The 18,400-nt window shown below is 38.2% G+C and overlaps 1 protein-coding gene across 4 annotated transcripts in view; it reads left to right on the top strand.

The window, feature by feature from the left end:
• The window catches only part of met (MET proto-oncogene, receptor tyrosine kinase), a 77,565-nt gene that overhangs the window by 9,142 nt on the left and 50,023 nt on the right, over positions 1 to 18,400 (top strand). The gene's annotated exons all lie outside the window — the stretch shown is intronic.

Raw genomic sequence — 18,400 nt, forward strand, 5'->3', positions numbered from 1 at the left:
TACTCTTTTGATCCCGTGAGGGAAATTTGGTCTCTGCATTTATCCCAATCCGTGAATTAGTGAAACACACTCAGCACACAGTGAACACACAGTGAGGTGAAGAACACACTAATCCCGGCGCAGTGAGCTGCCTGCAACAACAGCGGCGCTCGGGGAGCAGTGAGGGGTTAGGTGCCTTGCTCAAGGGCACTTCAGCCATGCCTACTGGTCGGGGTTCGAACCGGCAACCCTCCGGTTACAAGTCCGAAGTGCTAACCAGTAAGTAGGCCATGGCTGCCCCAAAACAAATAGGCTATTAAGGAATTAGAATGCAATCAATTGCACCTGTGCTCTCTCACTGACTGCCTGCAGCAACTTGAATGGAACCTCTTCTCTGTGTCCCTCTCTATTTAACTCAGGGGTCTCAAACTCAAATGAGCTGGGGGCCAATTCTGCCAACGTCATCTGATTGGAGGGCCGGCTATTTCTGAAAATGCAATGTTCTTTTTTTCAAATACCACACAAAACTGCAAACAGAAAGTGCAAGTGTTTTTATCTAGTTTTAGACACCTGTGCTAGCAACCTTAGCTTATAAATAAAATAATGATAAAATAAATATTAATACAAATTCTAAAACAAATGAAAAGCATAAAAACAGGTATGTGTGTGTTTCACACCAAATAAAAATATTTTCCTCTCATAACTTTTTTAAACCTGGCAAACTATAGGCGTCAGGGTTAAGAAAGCAACACCATTGGATTTTTATATCAAAATTTCAAAAGGCCATGGCTTGAAAGTGGTCAGAGATAAAGTCCTACTGTAAATGTAAAAATCTTTGAGTAAAACAAAAGTTTATGAAGGGGGTAAATTTACCCATCTAATTTGCTACTGGATGGCAAGCACCTCAAATGTTGCACCTTTCAGTAAATACTGGATGAACATATTTGAGCAGGTTTACTTTCCTTTTTTCATATTACCCACATAACAAATTAACAGGAAAACACCTAAGATGTACCAACACCTAAGATGTATATGGTTTCTAAACCACAAGGCCTGGCCTACAATAAAGTATTCTGGTCAAATCAGTTCCTATCGCGGGTAATCTGAGTACCCAGAAGTTTGCATCATATTGCGGGTGACTTTGTAGTTTAGAGCCCTATTTCTACTAGCCCTGCTGTCTGTACCACGTCCATTACGGACACTATCATCACGATTACCACTGCAACCAACAAGCTATGTTGGGCAGAGGGTCGAAATAAGCATGGTATGCTTAGTCGTATACACGCACCTCCATTCAATAGACGATCGATCATAATCTCCAAAAGGATATTCTCCTTCAGATTTAGAATAGGTGAACATAGCCTACCTAAGACTTCATCACACGTAAACGTTTTTCAACATTTGGTGTAGGCCTATTTCTGCTTCAATTTATGCAACATATGGCCTGCATTGCTTCCGCGTCATTACAAATGCACGTCTTTGTGTTTCTCGCGTGTAATACAAGTATTTCCTGAAAACTTTGCGCAGCGATTTTGGGTTTGAATGAAGCTCTGGATGTCTAGCACATAGTGGAGCAGAGTACAAATGAGATTTGTCACCATACTTGGAACTATCGTCTATTTTAATCAGTATTTAATCAGTTGTTTGTCGCAATTAAAAAGTCCCAAGGGCCGGATTACGTTATTATTTTGACATACGTCGCTGGCCGGGTTTGGCCCGCGGGCCGGGTGTTTGAGACCCCTGATTTAACTGAATAGCTCAATTCTCATCCCAACTTTCTTTCTCTTCTTTTTCTTCACTTTCCCTCATTTTCTCTATCCCTCTCTCTATTTCTCCAAATTTTAATAAATTTGAACTATTTTTACTTGTTTTACTATTTACACTATTTTAGCATAGCATCAACTATAATTACCCTAGCAACAGCCTAGCAACCACCTTAAGTACCCTAGCAACAACCTAGCAACCACTTTTTATAGCGTAGTAACCACTATAATTACCCTAGCAACAACCTAGCAACCACTTTTATAGCATAGCAACCACTATAATTACCCTAGCAACAGCCTAGCAACCACCTTAAGTACCCTAGCAACAACCTAGCAACCACTTTTATAGCATAGCAACCACTATAATTACCTTAGCAACAGCCTAGCAACCACCTTAAGTAACCTAGCAACAACCTAGCAACCACTTTTATAGCATAGCAACCACTATAATTACCCTAGCAACAGCCTAGCAACCACTTTATAGCATAGCAACCACTATAATTACCCTAGCAACCAACCCAGCAAAAACTTTGCATGCACTGTATTTCCTCAGGAAATGCTTTTCTAGTTATTATTATTCTTCCAGGCCCTAATTTGACTCGAACCGCTTATCGTAGAAACTTGGTTCAAACTTTGACACGTAGCTCTTGAACCAAATTTTCGTTCTATGACTTCATATATCTACGACTTTTACTTTTTGAGATATTAAATAAAAACTAAACTTAAAATCTCCATAGACTTAACATTGGCTTTATGACATCATAATAGGCTATTAAGGAAATAGAATGCAATCAACTGCACCTGTGCTCTCTCACTGACTGCCTGCAGCAACTTGAATGGAACCTCTTCTCTGTGTCCCTCTCCATTCAACTGAATGGCTCACTTCTCATCCCAACTTTCTTTCACTTCCTTTTCTTCACTTTCCCTCATTTTCTCTATCCCTCTCTCTATTTCTCCCAATTTCAATAACTTTTAACTATTCTTACATTTTTTTTACTATTTACACATTTTAAAGCATGGTAACCACTATAATGACCCTAGCAACAACCTAGCAACCACTTTTATAGCATAGCAACCACTATAATTTCCCTAGCAACAACCTAGCAACCACTTTTATAGCACAGCAACCACTATCATTATCCTAGCAACAGCCTAGCAACCACCTTAAATACCCTAGCAACAACCTAGCAACCACTTTTATAGCATAGCAACCACTAAAATTACCCTAGCAACAGCCTAGCAACCACCTTAAGTACCCTAGCAACAACCTAGCAACCACTTTTATAGCATAGCAACCACTATAATTACCCTAGCAACAGCCTAGCAACCGCCTTAAGTACCCTAGCAACAACCTAGCAACCACCTAGCAACCACTTTTATAGCATAGCAACCACTATAATTACCCTAGCAACAACCTAGCAACCACTTTAAAGCATAGCAACCACTATAATTACCCTAGCAACCAACCCAGCAACAACTTTGCATGCACTGTATTTCCTTTAGGAAATGCTTTTCTAGTTACAGTGCATGCAAATGCACTGTATTGTTATTCCACGGGCTTCTTTCGACTTATTATTATTATTCCAGGCCCTAATTTGGCTTGAACCGCTTATCGTAGAAACTTGGTTCAAACTTTGACACGTAGCTCTTGAACCAAATTTTCGTTCTATGACTTCATATATCTACGACTTTTACTTTTTGAGATATTAAATAAAAACTAAACTTAAAATCTCCATAGACTTAACATTGGCTTTATGACATCATAATAGGCTATTAAGGAAATAGAATGCAATCAACTGCACCTGTGCTCTCTCACTGACTGCCTGCAGCAACTTGAATGGAACCTCTTCTCTGTGTCCCTCTCCATTCAACTGAATGGCTCACTTCTCATCCCAACTTTCTTTCACTTCCTTTTCTTCACTTTCCCTCATTTTCTCTATCCCTCTCTCTATTTCTCCCAATTTCAATAACTTTTAACTATTCTTACATTTTTTTTACTATTTACACATTTTAAAGCATGGTAACCACTATAATGACCCTAGCAACAACCTAGCAACCACTTTTATAGCATAGCAACCACTATAATTTCCCTAGCAACAACCTAGCAACCACTTTTATAGCACAGCAACCACTATCATTATCCTAGCAACAGCCTAGCAACCACCTTAAATACCCTAGCAACAACCTAGCAACCACTTTTATAGCATAGCAACCACTAAAATTACCCTAGCAACAGCCTAGCAACCACCTTAAGTACCCTAGCAACAACCTAGCAACCACTTTTATAGCATAGCAACCACTATAATTACCCTAGCAACAGCCTAGCAACCGCCTTAAGTACCCTAGCAACAACCTAGCAACCACCTAGCAACCACTTTTATAGCATAGCAACCACTATAATTACCCTAGCAACAGCCTAGCAACCACTTTATAGCATAGCAACCACTATAATTACCCTAGCAACCAACCCAGCAACAACTTTGCATGCACTGTATTTCCTTTAGGAAATGCTTTTCTAGTTACAGTGCATGCAAATGCACTGTATTGTTATTCCACGGGCTTCTTTCGACTTATTATTATTATTCCAGGCCCTAATTTGGCTTGAACCGCTTATCGTAGAAACTTGGTTCAAACTTCGACACGTAGCTCTTGCTGCAAAGTTTCGTTCTATGACTTTTCATATTTCTACGACTTTTACTTTTTGAGATATTAAATAAAAACTAAACTTTAAAATTCTCTATGGACTTAACATGGCTTTATGACATCATAATAGGCTATTAAGGAATTAGAATGCAATCAACTGCACCTGTGGTCTCTCACTGACTGCCTGCAGCAACTTGAATGGAACCTCTTTTCCGTGTCTCTCTCCATTCAACTAGATAGCTCACTTCTCATCCCAACTTTCTTTCACTTCCTTTTCTTCACTTTTCCTCATTTTCTCTATCCCTCTCTCTATTTCTCCCAATTTCAATAACTTTTAACTATTCTTACATTTTTTTACTATTAACACATTTTATAGCATAGCAACCACCTTAAGTACTCAGCAACAACCTAGCAACCACCTTAAGTACCCTAGCAACAACCTAGCAACCACTTTTATAGCATAGCAACCACTTTAATTACCCTAGCAACAGCCTAGCAACCACCTTAAGTACCCTAGCAACAACCTAGCAACCACTTTTATAGCATAGCAACCACTATAATTACCTTAGCAACAGCCAAGCAACCACTTTAAGTACCCTAGCAACAACCTAGCAACCACCTAGCAACCACTTTTATAGCATAGCAACCACTTTAATTACCCTAGCAACAGCATAGCAACCACCTTAAGTACCCTAGCAACAACCTAGCAACCACCTAGCAACCACTTTTATAGCATAGCAACCACTATAATTACCCTAGCAACCACTTTTATAGCATAGCCACCACTATAATTACCTTAGCAACAGCCAAGCAACCACTCTAAGTACCCTAGCAACAACCTAGCAACCACTTTTATAGCATAGCAACCACTATAATTACCCTAGCAACAGCCTAGCAACCACTGTATAGCATAGCAACCACTGTACCCTAGCAACCAACCCAGCAACAACTTTGCATGCACTGTATTTCCTTCAGGAAATGCTTTTCTATTTATTATTATTCTTCCAGGCCCTAATTTGACTCGAACCGCTTATCGTAGAAACTTGGTTCAAACTTCTACACGTAGCTCTTGAACCAAATTTTCATATTTCTATGACTTTTACTTTTTGAGATATTAAATAAAAACTAAACTTAAAATCTCCATAGACTTAACATTGGCTTTATGACATCATAATAGGCTATTAAGGAAATAGAATGCAATCAACTGCACCTGTGCTCTCTCACTGACTGCCTGCAGCAACTTCAATGGAACCTCTTCTCTGTGTCCCTCTCCATTCAACTGAATAGCTCACTTCTCATCCCAACTTTCTTTCACTTCCTTTTCTTTACTTTCTCTCACTCTCTCTATCTATCTCTCTATTTCTCCCAATTTCAATAACTTTTAACTATTCTTACTTTTTTTTACTATTTACACATTTTATAGCATGGTAACCACTATAATGACTCTAGCAACAGCCTAGCAACCACCTTAAATACCCTAGCAACAACCTAGCAACCACTTTTATAGCATAGCAACCACTATAATTACCCTAGGAACAGCCTAGCAACTACCTTAAGTACCCTAGCAACAACCTAGCAACCACCTTAAATACCCTAGCAACAACCTAGTAACCACCTTAAGTACCCTAGCAACAACCTAGCAACCACTTTTATAGCATAGCAACCACTATAATTACCCTAGCAACCAACCTAGCAACAACTTTGCATGCACTGTATTTCCTTCAGGAAATGCTTTTCTAGTTACAGTGCATGAAAATGCACTGTACTGTTCTTCCAAGGCAACATCAACAACTTATTATTATTCCGCTTACCACTTTTTCCGTACGCAATTTCTCTTGAACAGTTTAACTTAACTTTAACTTCGTTCAAACTTTGTAACGTAGGTCTTCAAACGGACCAAGCTGCTATGTCTTTTCAACTTTTATACTTTTATACTTTTTAAACTATTAAAGAAAAACTTTAAAAAAAAACCCGTAGACTTAACATTGCCGATTGTGACATCATAATACGGCCGTTAAGCAATTAGAATCCTATGGCAGGTGTTCAGGCCACCTGTAGCCTCAGGCTTTAAGCATACATAAGACTACACATCCTATTCAACTGTTTCCTCTGCCCAAAACTGTTTCAAAATAAAAGTCCTCATTACAATAATCCACTGTTACAATGTAACCCATTAAACTACTGAACTTTTTACATTCAACTTTTAAACGGTCTACTTTTAAACTATCATTAAACTATCTATCTATTAAACTAGCTGTCTATCAACAACTTTTAACTTGTCATCAACTATGTCAACACTTGTCATCAACTATGACTCCTACCCACTGTAGCTGGTTAACATGTTTAACATGGTTAGCATGTTAACATCGCTAACATTGTTAGCATTTTTAGCAAAACTGCTAAAAATGATTAGCTAGGTTAGCTAAGTCACATGGTTAACATAGTTAGCATGTTAACATGCTAGTTAGCATAGTTAGCATAACAACTAAAATGATTAGCTAGGTTAGCTAAGTCACATGGTTGACATGGTTAGCATGTTAACATTGTTAACATGCTAGTTAGCATAGTTAGCATAACTACTAAAATGATTAGCTAGGTTAGCTAAGTCACATGGTTAGTCTAGTTAGCATGTTAGCATTGTTAACATGTTAGTTAGCATAGTTAGCATAACTACTAAAATGATTAGCTAGGTTAGCTAAGTCACATGGTTAACATAGTTAACATGTTAACATTATTAGCATGCTAGTTAGCATAACTATTAAAAATGATAAGCTAGGTTAGCTAAGTCATATGGTTAACATAGTTAGCATGTTAGCATTGCTAGCATAGTTAGCATGTTTAGCAAAACTGCTAGAAAAAGTTAGCTAAGTTAGCTAAGTAACATGGTTAGCATGTTAGCATTGCTAGCACTGCTATAAAACATTAGCTAAGTAGCATTGTTAGCATAGTTAAAAATCTTAGCATAACTGCTAGCAAACATTAGAGCCATTCCAACTTTCAGTTATCGTCAAATATCTACCTATACACAGCCATTAAACTATTTGAATATCAACATTCATTAAACTTCCAGTCTGTCAACAACTTTTAAACTATTTACCTTCAACTTTTAAACAGTCTACTTTTAAACTATCATTAAACTATCTATTAAACTAGCTGTCTATCAACAATTTTTAAACTATCTACTGTCTATCAACAACTTTTAAACTATCTACATTCAGCTTTTAAACAGTCTACTTTTAAACTATCAACTTTTATTAACCTATGCAACCACCATGTCTATCCTAGCATCACCGTAGTAACCATCTCTGTATTATCTGTTTTTACTATACATGATATTTTACATCACAACTTTAGCATTTTCATGCACTGGTAATTCCTTGGAATTGCATTTCTAGTTATTATTATTATTCTTTACCTTTTTGTGCGCGCTATTCAGCCCAAACCGCTTAACATACAAATATGGTTGAAACACCGTTCCGTAGATCTTCCAAGGCTTTACCGTCCTATCCGTTTTTCATTTTTGAGAAGTTTATACTTTTTGAGATATTTGTAATTAAAAGTGTATTTTACCCCATAGACTTGAATGGGGGCTCTGATGTCATAATAGAGCCAGCTGTGCTCGTTAAGTAGTTATCAGAGCAGTTCCCAGGCTAATCAGAACACTGGCACAGGTGTTACCTGTGAGGAATCCAACTGTCTCAGCTTCTAAGCATACAATCTAGCTCTACCTGAACTACACATCCTGTTAAAGTGTTTCCTGTGTGTCAAAATAAAAGTCCCAGCCATATCTCATGCATTCAGCATTATATCTCCAGAACGGCTTGACGTACATGCTTCAAATTTGGTACGAGTGTTTTCATGGACTCAAAGATGAAGTGAGTTGATGTTGGAGGTTGAAGGTCAAATGTCAAGGTCAAAAACACCTTGAGTGTGATATCTCAAGAATACCATGTAACACAAGATTCAAATTTGGTTACTCCAAAAGCACCTTTGCAGGTATCACAATTACCCTACCAATTAGCTCGCAGCAATCTCAACATCCCCAATTGTGTAATCGAGCTAATCGTGTAATTCCTCGGAATTGCATTTCTAGTTAACAATATATTTTGCTTTTCTTATCCAAACAACGTCAAACTTGGCACTGCACTTACTCGTGCCAATATCAAGACACCTGCCCAGTTTGAAATCGAACGGTTCGAGAGATATGCGGCACACACACACACACACACACACACACACACACACACACACACACTGACACACAGACAGAAGTTTCTGCAATTTATATGTGGAGTGATTACTAGCTGCAAAACGCCCAAGTGAGGATGTCCTGAGATACTTGTGATGACTAATAGAATGCCTCTCGTCCAATCAGAAATTAATACATAGTTTGACAGGACCGAACTGTTTTATAATACATATTGCATTGCAGCCTATGTTAATAACCTACACAGGGTATTTTCAACTCAATTTTTATTACAGTCCACTGAGATAGATAGAAATTTGAACATAGCAGGTTTAGAAGTTTGAATGTAATGTAACACAGTGATTGTAATGTGAAAATACATTTACATTTATGAGTCTTTCGGTGTGCTTATGATGCAATGTTCAAACATTTGAACATTGTGAGCTCAAATTTCTCTTTTGCCAACAATCAGTATATTTTATCACATTAAACCAAATTGATTGCTGATGGCTTTTGAGTTTGAGATTAGACTTGATGGATGATTGTGTGTAATGTACCCAGAGATATACTTGATTGACAGAATTAGATTTTAAGGTAATGCTTGCTTATAAGATGGTTATAAGATCTTGACTTTTCTGAATGAGATACCGAGAATTAGGGGATAATGGTTAGCACGGTGTTCAGGTAACGTTAGCAGAAAATATTGAATATTGTATAAAATATAAATATTGCACATTTGAGTTACTTTGCAAGTCCTATGCATTAGGTAGTAATGCTATGCAGGTATGGCCAAAAACTGGGACAACTTTATACGTACAGTATGTAAATATCAAAAGTTTGTTACAGTATTTCCCATGTACTTGTATATAATATAATAATACTACTACTAATAATAATAACTATAACACATTTCTTTTGTATAGGGCTTTTCAAGACACTCAAAGACCCTTTACAGTTTTCACATACTGTAGATACACACAAACTCACAGGGTATGTGGACAAGGATGCATAAACAAAGAAAAACAAAGGTATATGGACAAAGCATAAGACAAAACTACCGATGTAGACAATGAGAAGGGAAGAGCTGGGGAAGTCATTTCATATAAACCACTGGACAGTGTTTTATGCAAATTAAAGAAATGAAGCCATGTATTAACTGCACCCGTGTATTAACCCATGCAGTGCCAAATAAACCAAAGAATCACAATTAGATGCACTTTAATCATAAAGACGAATGAACAAAAGTAATGCATGTATTTCCCGCCCTGTGTATTAACCTCATAGCTGAAATTTGGCAAAATCTGTGTATAAACCTAGGTTTATAGTAGGGAAATTATGGGTAACACTCTAAAACAATAATAGGTACAGTAATCCAACCAAGCTGTCATATAACCTAGGACAAAAATCTCGATAATATCGCAGATGTACCTTGGTGATGATAAATCCACAGACTTCCTTATATTTCAACATATTACTTTAAGTCAGGCCTTTCAGGCAATAAATGTCTGTGGCAAATATGTTTATCTGTTTGAGGGACAATATATACAATTTGTGATGAAAGTTCTATTTTTTATATGTTGTTTAGAATTTCACATAATAAGTAGAGGATAATGTGTTGTCCACTGGTCATTATCGAAAAAATAAGTCCCGAGTCCCGACAGGGCAAAAAGGACCCCAAAGCGAAGTGAATTAAATGTTTTCCTGACATTTGTTGTATCCCACAGGGCTAGTCCTATAATTGTTTAGACAAACCCATGTGCAGGTGTACAAGGACACACGTTCACAGGTGTGTGTCTGTGTGTGTGTGTGTATGCCCATGTATGTGTTGTTGTGTGTGTGTGTGTGTGTGTGTGTGTGTATACGCGCACACGTGTGTGTGTGTGTGTGTGTCTATAGTTATTGCCCCTCCAAAGAAACGTTCGTGCCTCTGGAATAAATATAGGACTTTTAGGAGTGTGACATCTGGCATCCAGGTGCAAATTACTTCTCTTTTCCCCCCATCCCTATTATTCATTTACCTTCCTATCAATTTTACACCCGTAAGATCCTCCTTGGAAGTCCATAAACACTGGCCAGCAAAAATAAAATCCTTGCCCTACAGGAAAATCTAAGAATCAGATGTATCACACTTTCATTTTTCAGTATATGGGTATTTTATTAAATATGTTTTTCAGGAATAACATCAGATTATCTGGATTTTATCACATTTTATGGGCGGGGGGCACTGCCATAAAATAGATAAGCTGTGCAATGTCTGTTCTTGACATCTGTCTTGTGTGGGGAGCCATATGTGTGCCAGTGGCCCTATAATAACAGAATGATAGCTTAATTTAATGTTTCTTTTTATTAATACAAAACAATACAGAAAACTCTCAAGAATGTGCCATGTTATTACACCTATGAGATTGCAAACATAAGAACTAGCCATTTTAGTTGATCTTAAAAGGCAGTAATTTATTTGAGGTTTTTATGCTTCAGAATCTAGTGCATATCCCTCTCCCTTGGAACTTTCTTCACAAAGAATTACTATTATAAAGGTTCACTATGATAAAGGTTCAGTTTACTCGTTCCTGGTAAGAAAGAGAACCTGATAAGAGGGACAGGCAGATTGATGGATTTGGAAGTGTTTGAGGAGGTTGGGGTAGGTAAATATTCAATTACATTGTCACAGCTGGCATCTTGATAACCTGCTGTCTTGGAGTCAATCCAATGATTTTATAGGATTTACTGTGAAGGACTGGAACACATTTCTTGATGAAGATAGGTTTGCTTAGGCCCTGTATACACATACCTGGGTATTTCTATGCCATTCCGTCCACACAGAAACAGTGTTTTAGCTCACACAAATATACAAAGGGAAGATTTGTTTAAATGCTGGTTTGTGTGTATACATGTGGACATGTAAAACAGACTTTTAAGGTGCTTGCACTGCCCCAACAAACCCCAACTTTCTAAGAGCGAATGCACACCTAGCCAACTTCAAAACATGTACTGCGATGCCAACTGTCTGTTGAGTACTGTTGGGTTGCTTTGTGTTTCTTGTGTGGGTGGAAAAATGTTGCACTACTACGCATACAGCACAACTGCTCACCATCAACTAGCACATTGGTTACATTCTGCTACTAGTGCTATATGTGGTATAGATAAACAAAACACACAGAAAGCAGTGCTAGCTTCTCATTTCTACACTATTCTTGCTCAATAAAGAGTGGGCCAGAGGTACTAATGCTTTTGCGCATTAGTACCTAATTTTTTGCTTTTGCGGCCACTTCAGGCTTATTTGTACAAACAAGTGCAGACTGCCTGTGGCGGGAGCTGAGAATGTCAAATTGCGTTTTTCCGTCTCATGCATGCAGGAGGGTCAGGGAAAAGTGGGAGATTCGTGTAAAAAGAAGGGAGGAGAAGCGTAAAATGCGCCTAATTATTCCCCTGTATGTACGAAAACTGCCCATGAAAGCGCACTTCTATTTTGCGCCTAAATATTTCCGCCTTGTAAAAGCAGGTGTTAAATGCAGTTTGCGCTTAAATGCGTCAATAAGAGAACCTGTCAAACACAACACAAAGCAAGCTTAATTAACTTTCGTTGGCCTTTCGAATGTCTTACTTTCACTTTTACGTCATCCACTTAAACTTTTCTACTTGCTATATTTGACCAATCTTCCATAGAGCTTCACAGCCCCGCCCCTCCTCCGAGAGAGCTTAGTTGCCGGAAGTAAGTTTCCCATTCATTTCTGCCATTGACTTTTGGAAAAATCGGTATCTAAAGAGTTTTAGAGCATGTCTTAGACTAACCAGCTACGGCGTAACTCATAAGCATACAACATATCATTTCGAGTGAAAAAACGAAGAGAAAATCCAAAAAAAGTCAAAGGTACAAGACTGTGTACATATTTTCATTTCCGAGCAAAGGAACTGCTCATCCCATAAACCACCGCGCCTCACTGAATAATTAATAATAATTATAATAATAATTATAATAATTCAAATTGCCATTTGAAGAACTTCCAACCGACGACAGCACGTGAACCTTTTCCTCCAAACAGTGATTTTTATATAGTGAATGTGCAGTTAATAGCAGTTATTTCAGGAGTAATTGTGTAAATAATAGTGTTTTGGTATTGAATTTTATATTTATCATTGTGTATTTTATATTGTGTGTGTGTGAAAGCGGTTAACGTTAACAACATGGTGCAGTGCTTCGTACCTGACTGCCATCACCGCTCAGTCGGGCTGATGCTGGACCGGTGCATGGTCTGCTCTTGGACCATCATATTCAGTTTTATTAACTTGCCGTGAATTATTACACAAAATGTTCATTAAATGCACAAAGAAGTATTCCTAGGTTAATGATGACTCATACAGTATGAAGACTACAGTAGCCTAGCTAATGTAAACTAGCATTACCAACCTCCCTGCAAAACTCACCACAACTTTGTAGTTCTTGTCCCTCATGCTGGCCCTTACAAAAGCCAACAGCTGACTCTCGCACACAACAGTCAATAATGTGACCCGATTTAAAGTGGTTTTCACCCCTTTGGATACTCACTAAAACATAATATATTTCATACCTGTGTTGCAGCATGTAGGCTAATGCTAGCTGCGTTATATAATGACATTTACAGTGGTCTATTTGATAGTGTATTGGCCCTGACTAAGTTTGTGTGATGTATAAACCACAATCCTTGTTGATACAAGTACCAACATTTGTCTAGAAAGTTCACATTAAGATTTTCGTGTTATATATAGCCATAGACAGTAAAAGACTACACCATCTTGGTCAGCGATTTCCCAGATTTCGCTGGAAAACCTTACGTAACGGACTTTCCACCAATCAGAGGCATCACTGTGGAATTGTGGGATTGTTCAGGATTGTGGGTAATGAAGTACTTATCCTAGACATCGCGAATAAAAGACATTTATCTCAAAACAAGGTTACATATACAATCACTTAGTCCAGCCGTAGCTGGTTTAAAGTCTACCATGTACAGTTACGTTTTTATGGCTTATACCCCAATTGTCAATGGAGAATTTGCATTGGATTCTTACTTCCGGCATCGGCTGTGGGCTGGACTGTGATGGTCTATTGAGAATGAGGAGATACATCAGGGGAGCTTGCTGTCGTATGACGATTTGGGAGGTTTCAGAGCTCATCCACCATGTTGTCATCCTATGCTGTCGGTTGCCAGATTTTGGACATAGGACCTCATTTCCAAGTTAGACAATGGGGGGAATGGGGCTGCATAGGCCCAAAGATCACTCCATAGTACACTAGTGGAGGTGTGTTATTGCATGTTGAATACAGTGGCACTGTTTATGTAAATAGTTTTATTTTGGTATTATTGAGCCGCTTATTAAAGACACAGATTATGACTTTTTATTTGTTTGAAAATAGTTAGGTCTGCAGAGAAGGCATTGCAGGCCCTGACGGTCTGCCACTGATTAATTGTTACCTAAGGTGTCCTTTGCAATGTAGGTTGAATTTCTCATTGGTGTAAGATGCTATGGATAAAAGTGTCTGCTAAAGGAATAAATGTATAAATGTAAATGTAAACGTGTAAACACACACACAGGTGTATACACATTGCATATAAACACACATATACAGTTCAATGCTGCTGTTGTATCGTTTCACCAAAGTATAATTAACTGCTGTTGCAGACTAGGGTTAGTGAGGCAGTGCATACAAGAGTGCATAAGAGTGAATATGGACTGTTATGTGTGGATTTTCACATTGTGTTTATGTAGACAAGAATGATCAGTGATCCATCGTTTTAGGATATGTGGCCTTTAGAATGGTTGTAAAGTCGTGCCTTCAGAGAGGATGTAGACTTGAGTTTTACAAGGATTTGCAGGAGTAAAGGATGGGGGTCACTTGTGACGTGTACTTTATTTCTACCATGTGGTGCTCATATTATGTACCGCCATGTGGTACATCTAGTTTGGATGTATTTAATTTAGAATGTGGAGATTTCACTCATAAAAAACGGCCTGGGTAGTGTTGCCCACACTTGTTGGCTGCACATCACGGTGTTGCTTTTCATAGTGATCCAGTTTTTGGGCTTCATTGAAGTAGCACAGAAATAAAAAAAGAATTCTGTTAGCCTCATGGTTTACACACCAAACAAAACTAAACAGGTGTGACGTAAGAGTAAACTGTTCTGACTAGGTCCAAAAGATTGAAAATAAGTGCTATGAACAACTGGGGTCTAAAACAGATGCCATTCCAGTAGTGTGAGAGCACAGAACAATGGAGCACTGTTTTATTACATCTCCCAGCTTAGATCTGGCTACATTGATTCTTTGTTTTGTGGCAAACGTTACAGTTTAATTTAACAGTTCAAACTGAAACATTACGTGAAATTAAAAACGTTGAAGAGTTGTAGCCATGCTCTTAAATATGATAAAGCTTTGAAATAGCATAGCCGTAGGGAATAGTGGTGTGAACAGTGAGCCATTTTCACAAATGCATAAATCTGAAAAACGTCAAAAACGCCAGTAGTCAGCATTGGAACTCACATTGGAATTGAAACTCACTTTTTGTGAATGTGCTCTGTGCTTGAAAAGTGGGGTTGTATTATGGCACCAACTTGGATGCCAAACCTACACGTGTATGTGATAACGTGTTCTTTTGAATTGCTGTTTTCTTTGCATGTCCCTTCATGCCAGATGTGTTGCAATATGGGTTCCTCTCCCTTTATGCCCCTCCTAGTTCATGCATCTCTTTCAAATATTTATTTGCCCATGCTTCTGCATGCTGGATTGTGTTTGTTAAATTCTTTCATCTGTCCTCTATCTGAATGCTGATATGAGTATGAACAGGCAAACATAGCTGTGCAAACTTGTCACTCTGAGTCTTATACAAGGCCATGGTGTGTGTACTTGAGACTGTTGACCTTTTTAACTTTTAACCATAGATAGGTGTACTGGAGAACAAATGTACAATTATATTGTTTCTTCTATTCATCTTTTAATTAAGAGTCACATAGCAGCAGGCCTGTATTTTACTTTTTGTGTGAGTGTGACAGGTTTTAGATTTGTAGATGACAAATACCCAGCTACAGAGGTTACTGATGCCTATTTTGTAGCTACTGAATTGGAAAGGTTGATAACTTTGCAGTATTCAATATGCTTGCAGACAAAATCAAGGCAGTGCAGCACAGGCGGATCTCCTGTGGTATTCACTCTTGTGATGAATAGAGCTTTTAGCTACACTGGTAAAAGATAAGTGCTCCATTTGTAAATGGATTTGGGGAGCTTCTAGTTATAATAGGCTACTTGATTATCTACTTAAAATTGCCTGTTTTCTTTAATTGGATTAACTGGGAATGTACATAATTGATGAAATAAATATATGTTAGCGCTTCTACCATATAAAAGCAAAGCATACTCTTGACTGTTGTAGAGTTGTAACTGAAGTCAGAATGTAATTCTCAGGAAAATGCTTAGAGCTAGTTGAAAAACTTTAGAGTGTATTGTCATAGTTGATAGCTTTCTGTTTCTGTCATAGCTTTCTGTCCCTGTCTTTGTCACAGTGGCATTCCATAAGTTTGTTTTCTGGAAGTTTTCATTGGAAGGTCAGGAGGAAAGCTATTTTCTCCTGTACCACCACAGAGAACAAAATCAAATTTGAAAATTACAGAGGCATATTTCTAATGTACTAAATGTATTAAATGTGCACTAGACAACTTAAAGCAATGCAATACGTTTTTGCCTTAAAATAATGTCTTCAAACTAATTTTGATAATACAGAGACTTAATATTGGTAGAATTGTAGCACTGTTGATACTGATGCCTGCCTAGAACAGCTGGACATTGCACTATGTTACTCTAACCAGGAAAATAACATAGCATTGCACTATGTTATTCTAATCAGGAACATGACCCGTGTGTGTGTGGGTGGGGGGGGGGGGGGGGGTTGAATGTCAATACCATATCGGTAACAGAATTACACATTTTGAAGATGCACTAAGCGATGTTACGCGGTTTCTAAGCTAAAACATTTTTTGTCACAGACAGCAAACATCACCTCACTATCCACTAGCTGGCTGTGCCCTAAATACGCTTTTAAAAAAACACGGTCTCTGTGGACAGCCAAGGCTCCAAAAATGGCAACAAATACAAGCTGGTCCAGCCTGATGCCAGCCAAACTTAGCCCCGTCCACAACATTTGAGGTCGGGAAGTTCGGTCTGGACTTGTTCCGTTGTGAAGCAACGATGCCCGAACCAGAGCGGTTCGGACCAAAGGAACTCCTGAACGGTTTTGTTCAGAGCTGAATATACAACTGTGTTTGACAGAGGACAGATGTAGGTTGCTAGTGACAAAATATTAGCTTTCAGTAAGGTACGATGTCTTTGTAAATTATGTTTAATTACAAAGTGTTTCATTCATCCCGGTAGACATGTAGATTTCGCCATCGCGTCTGTTGTGGAAGATTTATCACTCCAATTTCAGTTTTTATTTAGCTCTAAATCAGTGTGTGTTCATCAGGGTAGACTTTGCATACAATGCAAAAGATTATTGGGATTCCTGTGTGACATACTGCATGTAGTTGGCTTACTCTTCACCAGCTGGAGAGCATGGCTGTCAATGGGTGGTGATAACATTTTGCCATCCAGATACCCCTCCTCAGTGTTGTGCTAAAGGCCACATAGCTAAATACAATACTGTGATGGATTCCGGTAATACTATCACCTCGAAAGGCATTCACAGTTAAGTGTCGATGCATTTTAGGCGCCTGACATCCTCATGAGGATATATTACTGTGTAACTCTATTAGCCAGAGGCAGGTAATCAAGTGAAAATGAGAATTGGCAAAGACATTTCAAAGGTTATCTTTCTAAGTATACTGTAATATTAGTCATGAACATATATTGAGCCCATTTAAGGGCAAGTTGACTTTCTTAGAAGTGTCTGAGAATAGGAGCTACAAGCTGACAGTAACGTACATTACCTGTATTTCTGTTGAATAAATCAAACTGCATTAAATGTAAAGGACCAAATGAAAATGGAGTGTTTCAGTCAATAAATATGCAGTAAGCAAATCCAGTCGAATCATAAGACTCATCTGTTTCTATTTGCAACCTTTTAAAAAGTGAATTTGGACATGAAGGAATGTTGCAACACTGTTACCTACGGTATATACTAAATGTGTTAGTGCTCAGTGCGTTGAAACTTTCCCTGTAAACAACCAGTAACCAAGATTCAATACACCCCCCTTCACTGAGGATAGATTGCCTAATCCCTACCTGTTCAGCCAACTGTGAATATTACCAGTGTTATATTTGTTCCTGGCTTGCCTTACAGAGCGCAGACTAGTTGTAGACTGAGCTGATTTATTGATGTTTCTGTATTGTTCCCCAACTTCAAAGCCACCCTTCTCAGATGCCCTGAAACAAAGTTGTTAGTGTCACGTTCTAACTCTGACTCTGCTCTTACTCATCATGAACAATGGTACTGTGAGAAATTACAGGGTTGGCTCTACAAAGAGTTACTTCTTGTATTGCCAAGTTGCTTAGACTAAAGCCTACTTTTACACAACCTAGTGACATGATATTATTTGCATTTGTGAACACTTCACTTTGTTTGTCTGGACCTCTCAACCATACAGTGTAATATTATACTATATAAAATTTGATGCAAGTGCACTTTTAATGATTAACCTCTTGGTGTTTAAGTCATGGGGCTAGAGTTGAGTTTCATTAATAATTGATGACTATTAGACTTTCATGGCTGGATCATGACCTGGTGAGTTTGACCAGACTACAGCCCTGGACTTCATAGCTGCTAGGAATTTAGCATGGTTGGTAATTTAAGGTTTTACAGGCGTCG

Source organism: Alosa pseudoharengus, unplaced genomic scaffold (genome assembly GCF_046254945.1).
Source record: "Alosa pseudoharengus isolate Yale_2024_CS ecotype anadromous, Long Island Sound unplaced genomic scaffold, YU_APseudo_1.1 YU_APseudo_1.1_scf_10, whole genome shotgun sequence".
In the NCBI taxonomy this organism is placed as follows: Eukaryota; Metazoa; Chordata; class Actinopteri; order Clupeiformes; family Clupeidae; genus Alosa; species Alosa pseudoharengus.